Source organism: Lagopus leucura, unplaced genomic scaffold (assembly GCF_019238085.1).
Source record: "Lagopus leucura isolate 7727_CA_CO unplaced genomic scaffold, USGS_WTPT01 Super-Scaffold_100034, whole genome shotgun sequence".
NCBI classification, from domain to species: Eukaryota; Metazoa; Chordata; class Aves; order Galliformes; family Phasianidae; genus Lagopus; species Lagopus leucura.
This window is the reverse complement of record NW_024962283.1, coordinates 924,539-935,608: the sequence shown is the minus strand read 5'-3', so window position 1 is coordinate 935,608 and position 11,070 is coordinate 924,539. Positions and strand designations below refer to the sequence as shown.

The following is an 11,070-nucleotide window of genomic DNA, read 5'->3' as shown; positions in this document are numbered from 1 at the left end:
CAGGTGCTGAGAGCACGTAAGATGTGTTTTAATACAGTTTGTTTTCTGTGACTTAGCCTGGAGGTCACTTCCTTCACCCAGTGCAGAGCCAAGCCTGGGACCAAAAGCAACCCCCTCACTTTTTTTTTGCCACTGGAAGCTCTGAATCAGAATAGTTCCTATTCCCAGGGCTGTAATGTTATCTCCTGGGCTGCAAACCCAGAGCAGATGGGAGACGCACCCGGGTGGGAGAGCAGGGAGGAATTATTTGGTGCTGGGATGTGGGCTGGCCCCAAGTGTGACATCGGCACCACCACAGTGATCCGTGCTGTGGTCTACAGTTTGAAATCAAAGCAATGTTTCCAGACATTAATGGCTTGTTTGTTGTCTCAGATGGTGGAAAACCAGAGAGAAGTTGTAGCCCGAATGACCTGTTTGATTTCCAACGGGGCACTGCTGGTGCCGTTTCTAAATAGCCTGCATTAGAAAGACAGAGCAATTAAAAAGGCAAACTCACCCAAATTCATGGGCTGCACTCTGGGATGGGGGAAGGATAAAGGTCTGATTCATAGGAACATCTTTGGCTCCTTTATTTAGCATCCTCTATATTATATATGCAGACAATCAAGAATGTCAGTTTCTCCAGACTGCTTTTGCATAAAATAGGATGGTTTGCTACTCAGTGCTAACCCTGCTGTGACCCCTCCTCATCAGCCCATTGCTCTGCTCCAAGCTAGCGGGCTCCTGCCTGCTTCCATGGAGCTCTGCATGAGCTGGGGCAGCCTCTGGAGGAGCCTTTTTGAATCTGCTAGCTTGGGGGAAGTTGATGCACCTCTGGTTCCCAGCAGGACGGGTGCTCGTGCCGTTGGGGTCACGCGATGCTGCAGGTGATGATGGAGCAATGTGAGTGTGGTCTGACTGCTGATGCTCTGCCTGCATCCAAATTGCACAGGGATGCTTCTCATTGCACCACAGTGCAATAGGATCCTGCATCTAGCTCTAGGCTCTGGAGCCCAGATGAGCTCCAGCAGCAGCTGGAGAAACGCCCCGGGAGATGTGGAGCCCGTGTCTGGGTGGAAACCTGCTCAGCCCTGCTGATAAATGAGACGCTGCTGCTTCCCCTCCCACCCACACACTTCCACTTTCACTTCACATGTGGGACCCAGCACTGCGATCCAGAGAGGGGCCATAAATAACCCCTCCATTAACAGCCTGCAAGGTGACTGTGCATTACAGCTGCCTGTAAGGGCTGGGCTGTCCTCCTGCCATAGTACGGGGTGCCCTCCCAGCAGAGGCCCCCAGCAATGCCACCCGTGTCCCCAGCAGGGACGGAGGGCACAGCAGGAGCCCAGGCTCAGGAATTACATCTGAGAGGCACAGCTGTGCTCAGCCCATCTCTTCCCAACGTCACAGACAAACTTTCCTTGACCTGGAACCAGATGGGAAACAAACAGAGAGGTAAAGGATAAGTTAATAACTCATTTCCATGAAACCAAGCCTCACATTTCTGCTACCGTTTGGTCCTTCTTCCTTCTGTAGCAACAAATATTGGTGAGCTGTACATCCTTCTGTGTTGGCCCCATTGCTGCATGCACGGCACTGCTGCTTATGATTGCCACACCTGGTAAGGATGCCAGCATCTTTACTGATGGTTTGAATGTTGGTGGTGCATTATGCAGGAAACATTTTATTGGATAAAATAAAAGAAAAACTTCAGTCTTTACCCCCTTGCTAATAGCAAGTTGAGTAATAAAGACCAACTAATCAACTGGCTGCTGAATCCATCTGGAGATCTGCCCAGATTTCGAGCAGGGATTGTTGGCTGATGGCATTTTGTATATCTGATCTTTATTGATACATCTGCCTGGGAGAAGAGCAGCTCTGCATGAAATGATTTGGAGTGAGGATTTTCATTCACACATTTGAAGAGGGGCACTCATCACACAACCCGATCTGTTTTTCTCCAGGTACATCAGATAGTTTAATAAAAGATTCCCTTCCCAATCAACAGCCCTAATTCTTGACATGAGAACTGGCAAATGACAGCAGATTTTTCAGATACATTTCCATAACTGATAATGGATATATCTTCGTGCCGTGGCGTTTGGGGGCTCCAGAGCACCTACCTGCTGTGTCACTTAATGGTGGGAGAGGGGCAGGCACCTGCACAAAGGAGGTTACAATGATAACATTTATGTCAGCTCTTAGAGAACTGATTACTCTTTGTGTTTACAAGGCAAAAAATGCCCATTTGCATACGAAGGGTGCAGACTGGCACTGTCATGGCTACAACTTCCCTAGAGATGTTGCTTCACATCACACTTAGAGCTGAGTGGAAATTTCTCACTTCCTCTTCCAGAATGAAATGATGGATGGGACTGGGTGTTATTTTTGGTTTTATCATATATAGATACATACCTGTATTTATAGTCATATGTAGAGATGGAGATCGTGCTAAAAATGAAAACTCAAAGCAGAATGAAGGAATTTTTGCAAGGCATGGTGTCCCACCCAGACATACATCCTGTATCCATCTCCTTGTATCCAAGACGACAGACCTGAGCTCTTGCTTGACCCAATGATAGGCAAGCTTTGCTCTCTGGCTTTCAGGGCCAAGTATTTCCCCCAGTCTGGGGCAGGGCACAGCATCTGTGGTCCACACCCCTGGAGCAGTGAGTGGGATCCTCACTCCAGTGCAGCAGGGCCAGAAGCAATGAGCTCTGGCTGTGCCTCTGCTTCGTGTTTGAGGGCAGCCAGCAGCGGAAAGCCTCAGCACCTGGCAGCCAGATGTGCACGGCTCCTAAGGGACCATTGCTGGGCCATCTGTGGCACAGCTACGTGTCTTCATCTGGAGTTCCAGGAGGGTCAGGAGGGAATGCTGTAGCCTGGGCAAACCCACTGGAACATTTATGAGCACAGGCAGAACCCTGGTCTGGCCGCATCACCTTGTCCCAGCACAAAGAGGGGTGGGGAAGTCACCCCCCATGCCACAGCTCCCCACCATTGCTTCCTTCTGCTGGGTCACCGTGTGATGCCAGCTAAGAACAGACCACCCCAGCACTCAGGGTTGTTTTATCAGTTCCTGCTCTGTTTTCCTGCTGTAGTACAGAGATGATGATGCTTATAGATCCAACAAGTGACTTGGAAGTTCATTGCACGCAGCCCACCTTGGCTTATGATCCTCAGGATGGATTTTTCTAGGTAAGCAGAGCTCATTCTCCAGCTCCAGGGCTCAAGCCATGACCTTCCCTGCTCACAGCCATCTTTGAAGTGATGCTAACCCCATTCTCCATCCATTCCTCTAACTGCAAAATGGAGATAAGCATTTCTCAGCATATTGGGAGCGGGGCTGTGTGTGCTGACACGTACATCCAGCGCCTCCCAGGAGCACAGAGGTCATTTGTGTGCCCTAAATTCAACCTGTGCACAGCCTTTGAACCATCCACGGGACATTTCAGATTTGGTAAAAGCAGTAATAATTGCTTTAATTAGACACTAATGAATATTTATTTATTTATTTATTTATTTATGAGTACAAAGAAAATTCAAACCATCTGGAATGGAAACTACTTCTTTATGCACTACGGCTTTATAAGCTGAATGAACTGCCCTAAATTTAACCCAACTTCTTGCTGCTGGCTGAAGCAATGGATCCAGGTGGCTGAAGCAGCAGTAACCCCAAAACCAGTGAGGTGACCTGCACACAGCGGGCACTGTGCTGCCTCGTAGGAGCTCAAACCAGAAGCCTCTCTATTTTGCAGACACACAGCCGATTGGACAGCCATAATGCAGAGGCAATTAATACATAGATTACTGTATTGGAAAGGCTCCCTGCCACAGAGCACAGCATCCAGCCTAGGGAAAGAAAGACATCTTGCTCACAGATGCCCGTGGGGTTATCCTGCAGCCTTGGGAAGAGTTGCCCAGATAAAAATTGATTGCTGGATGCATTCCACTCCTTTGGCGCTCAGACGTGACCGAGCCTTTGTACCAAAGCCCAGCAGGCTGGAAACCTTCCTGGGAAGATGGAGCCCTGTAAATAATTTCCTGAGTTAAAATAGCTACACAAGAGATCCGTGCCTTACGGCTGCGAGTTCAACAGGTAATGTGTACTCATGCCACCTGCAGCTGTGTGCTTCTGAGCGAAGGCAAAGGCTGACACAGAGCTTCATTCTTCTCTTAGGAGCTAGGGAAAACCCTCGAAGGACTTGTTAATACCTTTTACGTGCATAAATATTGGTGTTTTGGGGGGGAAGTTTTTGTGGCTACTTGTCACTATGTGCGTTTGAGCGACCAGGTTCTGCTGGGCTGGGAGGTGAGGGGCAGGAGGGTCCTTCATGCACTGCAGCTTTGTACTTTGATTTCTCTGCAGGGCATTTGGCAGCAGTAGATGCCACAGAAGTCAGTGCAGACAGAAATTATGTGTCTGATATAATATAGTTTCAGTCTATGCTTTTTAAGTAGCCACTCAGCTGGGAGTAGCCAAAATGCCAGGTTACAAACTGGGAGAATTAATTCTTTCCCTGCGCCTGACCAATGCTTTACTCTGCCCTTCCAGCCGTAGCTCTTAGACGCACACACTGCAATTTTGTTTCATTGTGGAGATGCTGCAAACTTTCTGCAGACTGACAGCTCCTGCGTGGCAGGGACACGTGCTGGAGTGCAGCACATTTCCAGCCTGGAGCCCCCTCCTGGAGGAAAAGACAGCTTTGCAAGAGGGCACATCCTCCTGCATCCAGGGCCGTGTAGTTCTGGGCTGCGTGCTCCAGGGCTGTTTGGACAGAATGAGGAACTTAATTCCACTTTTTAGGACTGAGCATGCAGCAGCCTTTTGTTTCTGTCCCCATCTCTTTCCTTGCTCAGGGAGAGCATTTCCCTGCTTTTCTAGCAGCCTTGCGCACTGCAGCCCTGCACATTGCAGCCTTGCAGCCACCACGCACCCCTGCCTTCTGGGGCAAAGCAGCCCATGGTGCTGCAGTGGGGCCTCCAGCAGCAAGGGCTGAGCCAGCGCTGCCTGAGTGCTCTCCCTACGATGGTACCCTGTGAAAGGGAGACTACTGCAGCCTTTGTGCTTGTAAAAGAAAGCAGGCGTGCACCGAGGGGTTTGCAAATGGGCAGTGGGAGCCTGGCGGCTGGACCCTGCCAATGCCTGGGGGAGAGGTGGGCATCCAAATGCACCGCGGTGCCTGCTGTGCACAAAGGAGCAGAAAAGCCAGAGGTGCCCAGGGGACTTTTGAGGAAGAAAAAGCAATTTTTGGCAGCAGGCACCTCGAAGCTGGGGCAGCCCAGCAGAGCTTTGGGAATGGGCTCGGTAAGGCTCACACCCCGTGGTGAGGGTCACAGTGCGACATCTGCCAGCGAGAGCGGAGCGCGGGGGGCTCGCCTCCCCACCGCCTGTGCGGGGCTGACCACTCCCCCTCCCTTTGAATAGGCGGCCCTGCTGCAAACACTATGGTATTTCCATCCTCCCCAGCTCCGGCGCAGAGGATAGCACCAGGTAGTTGGAGAGAGACCGGAGACAAGTGTGGGGAGCCGTGGAGGACATAAGCTTTTTCCTTGGTCTTCCAGATAAGTAGTAAGTGGTGGTGGGGAGAGAGTCTCTTTAAAGGCTGTTGTGGGCTGTAGGTACCTGTGTTCGTTTCCAGGATAGATGGAAGGTTTGTTTTGCTGGGCATTTACTCTTTTTCTCCATTCCCAGTTTCACCCAGTGGCTGATTCGTGTGTTTGCTAATAGTTCTGCAGTGTCTTACGAATGTCTGAGCTGATGCTTCCCTTTAAAAATCCTTTTTAATTTCATATATAGAGAGAATATCAAGTTGATATGTGTGCTTAGGAGAACAGTATTGTTTCCCTCATCTAGGTAGCAGGCTGCGCCCTGGCATTCTTACAGTGGATTACATTTGCAGTTCCTTCTCTTTCTTGAGAGGAGGCTTTGGTTGTGGGGTGGGGGTTTGCTTGTGCTCGCTATGGGGCAGGAGACCAGCGAGGTGCCCAGGCCCAGATGCTCCCTCAGCCCCTCCAGCACAGCTGGGTGCACAGATAGGGAGCGGGCAGGTTGACCAGCCCCCCCAGAGAGGGCTGCTTTCTGTCTTTGGAGGGATGCTATGTGGAATTTGTTGCCTCAGCTCTGAATGTTTTCCAATAGCAATGGTATCCCCAAAGGGCAGAAAATGCCACAGGTGAGCATTTTGCATGTTTGTCTATGGAAGGAATTGGAGTCAGGAGCCCTGAGTGTGGCAGCCACAGCGATGTGCAGCTGTGCTGCTGCTGCTCCTTGGGATGGGCAAAATCCTGCAGCCCTCTCGCAGCCAAAAAGGGCCAGCAGGCACCGTTTGGCCCCAAGCAGCACAGCCAAGGCCTTTCCCCTTCCTATTATCCCCTAAATCCTCGCTTTGCATGCAGCCACTCTCTTGGTATTACAGTTACCATCAACTTCCCATGCTGTGCTGTCAACTGACACCTTTGGGGGCTGTGGGCTGGGTCCGGGGCTGTTTCCTGGTTACAGCCCTGTTCATGCTGCCTCTGATCCAGCTGGGGTTTTGACCTCACCCCTGCCTGTCCTGTAAACAATTTTCTGGTAAGCCAGATACTTAGGGCTACCCAGACGTTTGCACTGGGGAATGGCCCTGCTAACCCAGGGGGGTGAGATTTCCATGGAGGACTGCTGTGTATTTTGTGCACCCAGCACTGGGATTGTGCATGGCTCCTGCCCTGAACTGCAGGGTGCCATGTGCATCTCCAAACCAGAAAGCACCCCCACGCTATCATCACCTTTTTATGTTTGGCATATGAAGGCACAGAGAAACTCTGGTTTCTCTTAACTTTCTACAGCTGCTGAGTACTTAATGCTTAGTGGGATTTTTGAAACACCAGCATCTTTGGGCAGGCTGGTCCCAAGCATCCTTCTACAGGTCATATGGGGAGTGTGGAGCAAAACAGCAAATCTAGCTGGGCTTTCAATCCCTACTCTTTCCCCCTTTGCTTTGCCCTAGCTGAGGATCTGGCCCATGCTGCTGTACTGTAAGTCTATTATTTCACAGAGGGAAATACGTGAGTGGAATAACAGATGACCTAATTAACCCCCCCCCACCCATTCACATCTTCCTGCAGTTGCAAATAGCAGCTCTGATCTAATAGGGAGCAGAGTGACTGTAAGCAGCAGCCACTCTGCTTCAGCATCCCACCTAAACACTCCTCAGCATGACCTGTGGGTTTGGTGGTGCCACGCTCGTCCCATTGCAGCCACTGCATGGAGCCATGGTCGTGCCTTAGGGCTCAGCCACTCAGCCTCCCTTTCGTTCTGTGAGCTTAGGCAGCACATTAAATCTCTGACTATTTACTGAGGATGCAGAAGGGCATTTAGTGCATTTCTCTATTTCCCATGGCTGTGTTATTTACTGCCCTGCCTGGCTTCCCTTCAGTTACCTCTGAGAATGCTGCAAAGTTTTAAGAGCGTAATGAATGTAGGAGCTCCTGATGTGAAGCAGAGACAGGAGGTGGCCGATCTGTTAGGGAGCATATTTTGTGCTTAGTTGGCAGCAAGAGAAATGCGATTCTTCCTATCACTTGTATCCCTGCATTAGGGATGCTCCTTTTATTTTAAGCTGGTGCCAGGGTTTGATGAATTGAATGGGTTTTTAACATGCCAACAGATCAACAAACACTTTTTTCCCCTGAGAACTGAGTTGGCAGGCAGCCTGGAAAGTGCCAGGTTACCAAGGGTTAAAACCCTGTGGAACAAAGTCATTTCCATGAGCTATTTTCTCCACCCCCTCAAAGATGATAAATTATTGCTTGATGAAAAATAAAACGGTATCACTAAGCAACTCTGGGGCAGGAGCTGCCCGTGCTGCAGCCCATGGAGGACGATTGTGTCCTCTGCATTTTTCAAGTCTTTCTTCCTACATTTGAGGTTAGGAACACTTTGATAAGGTTGCCAATGCTGCTCCTGGCTCCCCATCCAACCCCAAGGGAAGGGAATCTTGCTGGTTTACAGGGATGCAGAAAGCTGTCCAGCTGCTTTGTCCCAGTCGTACTATGGGTGTGCAGGGTGCTAACATGGGAGAGATGGGAGCTGCAGGGAAATCACTGAGTCTCATTCAGCTTCCTTTTCCCCAGACTTAAAACAACAAAGCACTTAAACGCTGTAAGGCAGCCTTTTAAAGGGTCTTTATACATCCCATAGATACAGCTCATCTTCATTTAATACGTATTTTTAATTTTTTCCTAATTTCTACAGGGGTATCATAAGAGTTTATCATAAGTTCTAAGTTTGGTAATTATTTTCTTCAAAATTCTCTTGTAGAAGAGGAGGGATGGATGTTGAAATGAAATTAAAATGTTAATTATGTTTAGAAATGACTGAAGAGTCTAATAGCTTTGGCTGGTACTTGATCAAGCACCAAAACAAGCTCTGCTTCCCCCACACGTGTTTTCACCATAAGACAGGAATAATAAGAGCAAACAATGAGATGAATCAAGATGTGAAGTCATTAAGGATTTTACCAAATGGCTCTGATTCCCCTCTATTTATTAACAGCTTGCAGCAAGCTGCGGATCTCAATTATCTTGGTGTAAATCTGCAGTGATTTCCTCAATTTTGGCCAAGTTACCTGACACAAGGGATGCTGTCATTGAATTTAGTTCAGCTGCAAGCTCCTGAGTGGTCATTAAAGCTCTCTAATGGCATCCAAGGGGAGGAGAGGAGCTATTTAGGCTCTTATTAGAGGAAGCTCAAGAGAAGAAAAATACGGCTCAACCATCAGGGAAACTTGCTGACAGCAAGAGATGTATTGGGCTGTGAAGTAGTTTCCTATGGGAAGTGGTGGAAATTCTGTTAAAATCAGCCTGCACCAAATTCTCCTGAGCTCCTTCTCTGCTTTTAACTTGCCCCCTCATTGCTGACACAGTTCTTCTGCTGGTTCCTTTTCTGTTAGCTGGGACTTGGGATGGAGCTGTTGGTGCTGCATTACTGGTCTGTGCTAATGTGATTGTATGGAAACTGTTGAGTCCTGGCCTGAACCACTGATTGAGCACCTGGGGAAAGGACCTGGTCAGCCCTGGGAGCACAGATGAAGGCAATTTACCTGTGATTGGAAGGGGTGGAGTCTGGCTGCACCTCTCTTAGACCCCCCATTTAAGGGCTGACTGCCCCTGGGGAAGGCTCTCTTTCTGGAGGTCTCTTCTTCACAGAGTTTTCCTTCCTAGCTCTTTGGGGGTGGGTGAGCAGTCCTTTTTTCCTTCCCTTATAACCCGTTTTTATTGCATTGGTCCCTCTGTTGTTACACCTCTTCTATTACCATTCCATTATGCTAAGTTTTCTGATTGTTCCTATTCTCTATTGCCTGAAGCCTTGCCCTGGGCGTAGGAGGCTTCAACCACAGCTTTGAGTATCAATATGTGGCGCTGTGCTGGAAGGTTTTGTTGGCAACAGCATCCTGAGAAAAATGCAAACGGTGCTCAGCGAGGCATGAAAGCAGTTTGTAAGCAGTGTGCAGCGTAGGTGACCTGATCAAAGGGAAAAAACAAAGCCAAGCCCCAACTGCCTGCTGTGGAGCTGCGAAGCAGAAAAGCGAGCTGCTCTGCTCGTGGTACCACTGTGTCACTGCTGTCACCCCTTGCTCTCACACGTGCCCTGTGTGCTGCTGGAGCACTTGGGTCAGCCTGATGGTTTCTACAGTGTGTGCCTTGTGCTGGTGCACTGTAGCAGCATAGATGCTAACTTCAGAGCACGAGGGCTATGGGTCATGGTTAGGTGATGCAGTTACACCCTGTTAAGGTTAGGGGCAGAGGGACAGGTGTGTGACTGCATGGGGTGGAGTGACTTTCTTCTGTTGGCTGACTTGCAGAGATGGCTGTTCTGCACCCTCTTTTATCTTCCCCAGCTGCAGTGAGATTTAAGACAATGTGTTTTAACACCTGGGAGGGCGTGCTCTGATGCTAAGATCAGTTAAGGCTTCTCAGCCACAGTAACTTGCAAGATGTGTGCATTTGGGTTTGCTTTAAGCACAAAGAGAAACAGGTCCGTTGTTCTTTCAGCACGTTGGTAGTTTTCAGTTTTGTGAATTAAAAAGAGAAGTAAAAAAATAATAATAACAATAATACTGGTGTTAGAGCAAAAAGTTAGTAATAACAAGCAGGAAATGATGATGATAATAATTTAATACACATATACATGCAGGTGTTTCACATTTGGCCATTAGTCACACTGCGTGGTGGGAGACGTTATCTGCAGTCCCTGGTTGCTGAGGTGGTGAGTGAGGCACAGCTGGGGCAGGCTCTGCCTCTGCTGGCTGTTTGCTAACAGCAGCCCCAGCCCTGTGAGCAGGGAAGTGGGGCTGCAGTGCCCACAGGAGCTATGGGTGCAGAGCAGAGACAGAGGCTGATGGAAACCTGGGTGTGCCGGCTCTGGAGGATGGCTTGGGTGAATGTTTGCATCTGCAGCAGTCACAGTTGGTAGCAGAAATACAAGGATGTGTATTTCAGAGGAGCTGGAGCTGCTGTGTCCTCAGAAAAGTTGGAGCATGGCAGCTCCTCTGGCTCTTGGGCGATGCTGTGTATCAATGTGATGAGAGCAGTGATTCCCTTTGGTCCCAAGTTGTTGTACCCTGCCTGAGTGAGCCCTTCTGAGCTCAGGCCACTGCCGTTTTCCTTTCCAGCACCTTTAAGTTATATCCTTCCAAACACAGAACATGCATTCTGCATTCTCTGTTGTGTGTTTAAAGGAGAGGATGAGAAGCATCTACCTATTATGAAACAGAACTAGACCTCAGCTGTGCACATGGGCTAACTAGTGGCTTACAACTGCATCTAGCGAGCAGCCCTCTTGGGAGGACTTGCTCAGAAGAGTACATCCCATGATATGAATGAGAGAATGAGAACCTGGATTTCAGCAGTGCAAGGGAGAGCTCCAGCACAGAGAACCAACGACAGTGTAGGCAAACAGAAGATTTTTCTTGAGTAAAGAGAAGTTTTTTTGGTGAAATGGGTTGGTGCTGATGAAACTTCCATAGGAAATTTGTTGATCTCAATGAATTGGAGGGGGGAAAAATGGCAACTATTCCCTATCAATTTTACAGCAAGGGGAATATG

At 49.0% G+C, this 11,070-nt stretch overlaps 1 protein-coding gene across 1 annotated transcript in view; it reads left to right on the top strand.

Moving 5' to 3' along the window:
• Positions 1 to 5,447: 5,447 nt before the first annotated feature.
• The window catches only part of ETS1 (ETS proto-oncogene 1, transcription factor), a 64,748-nt gene continuing 59,125 nt past the window's right edge, over positions 5,448 to 11,070 (top strand). The window contains exon 1 of the mRNA XM_042882491.1: positions 5,448 to 5,554. The gene's annotated coding sequence lies outside the window, so the exon portion shown is untranslated. The remainder of the gene's footprint in view (positions 5,555 to 11,070) is intronic.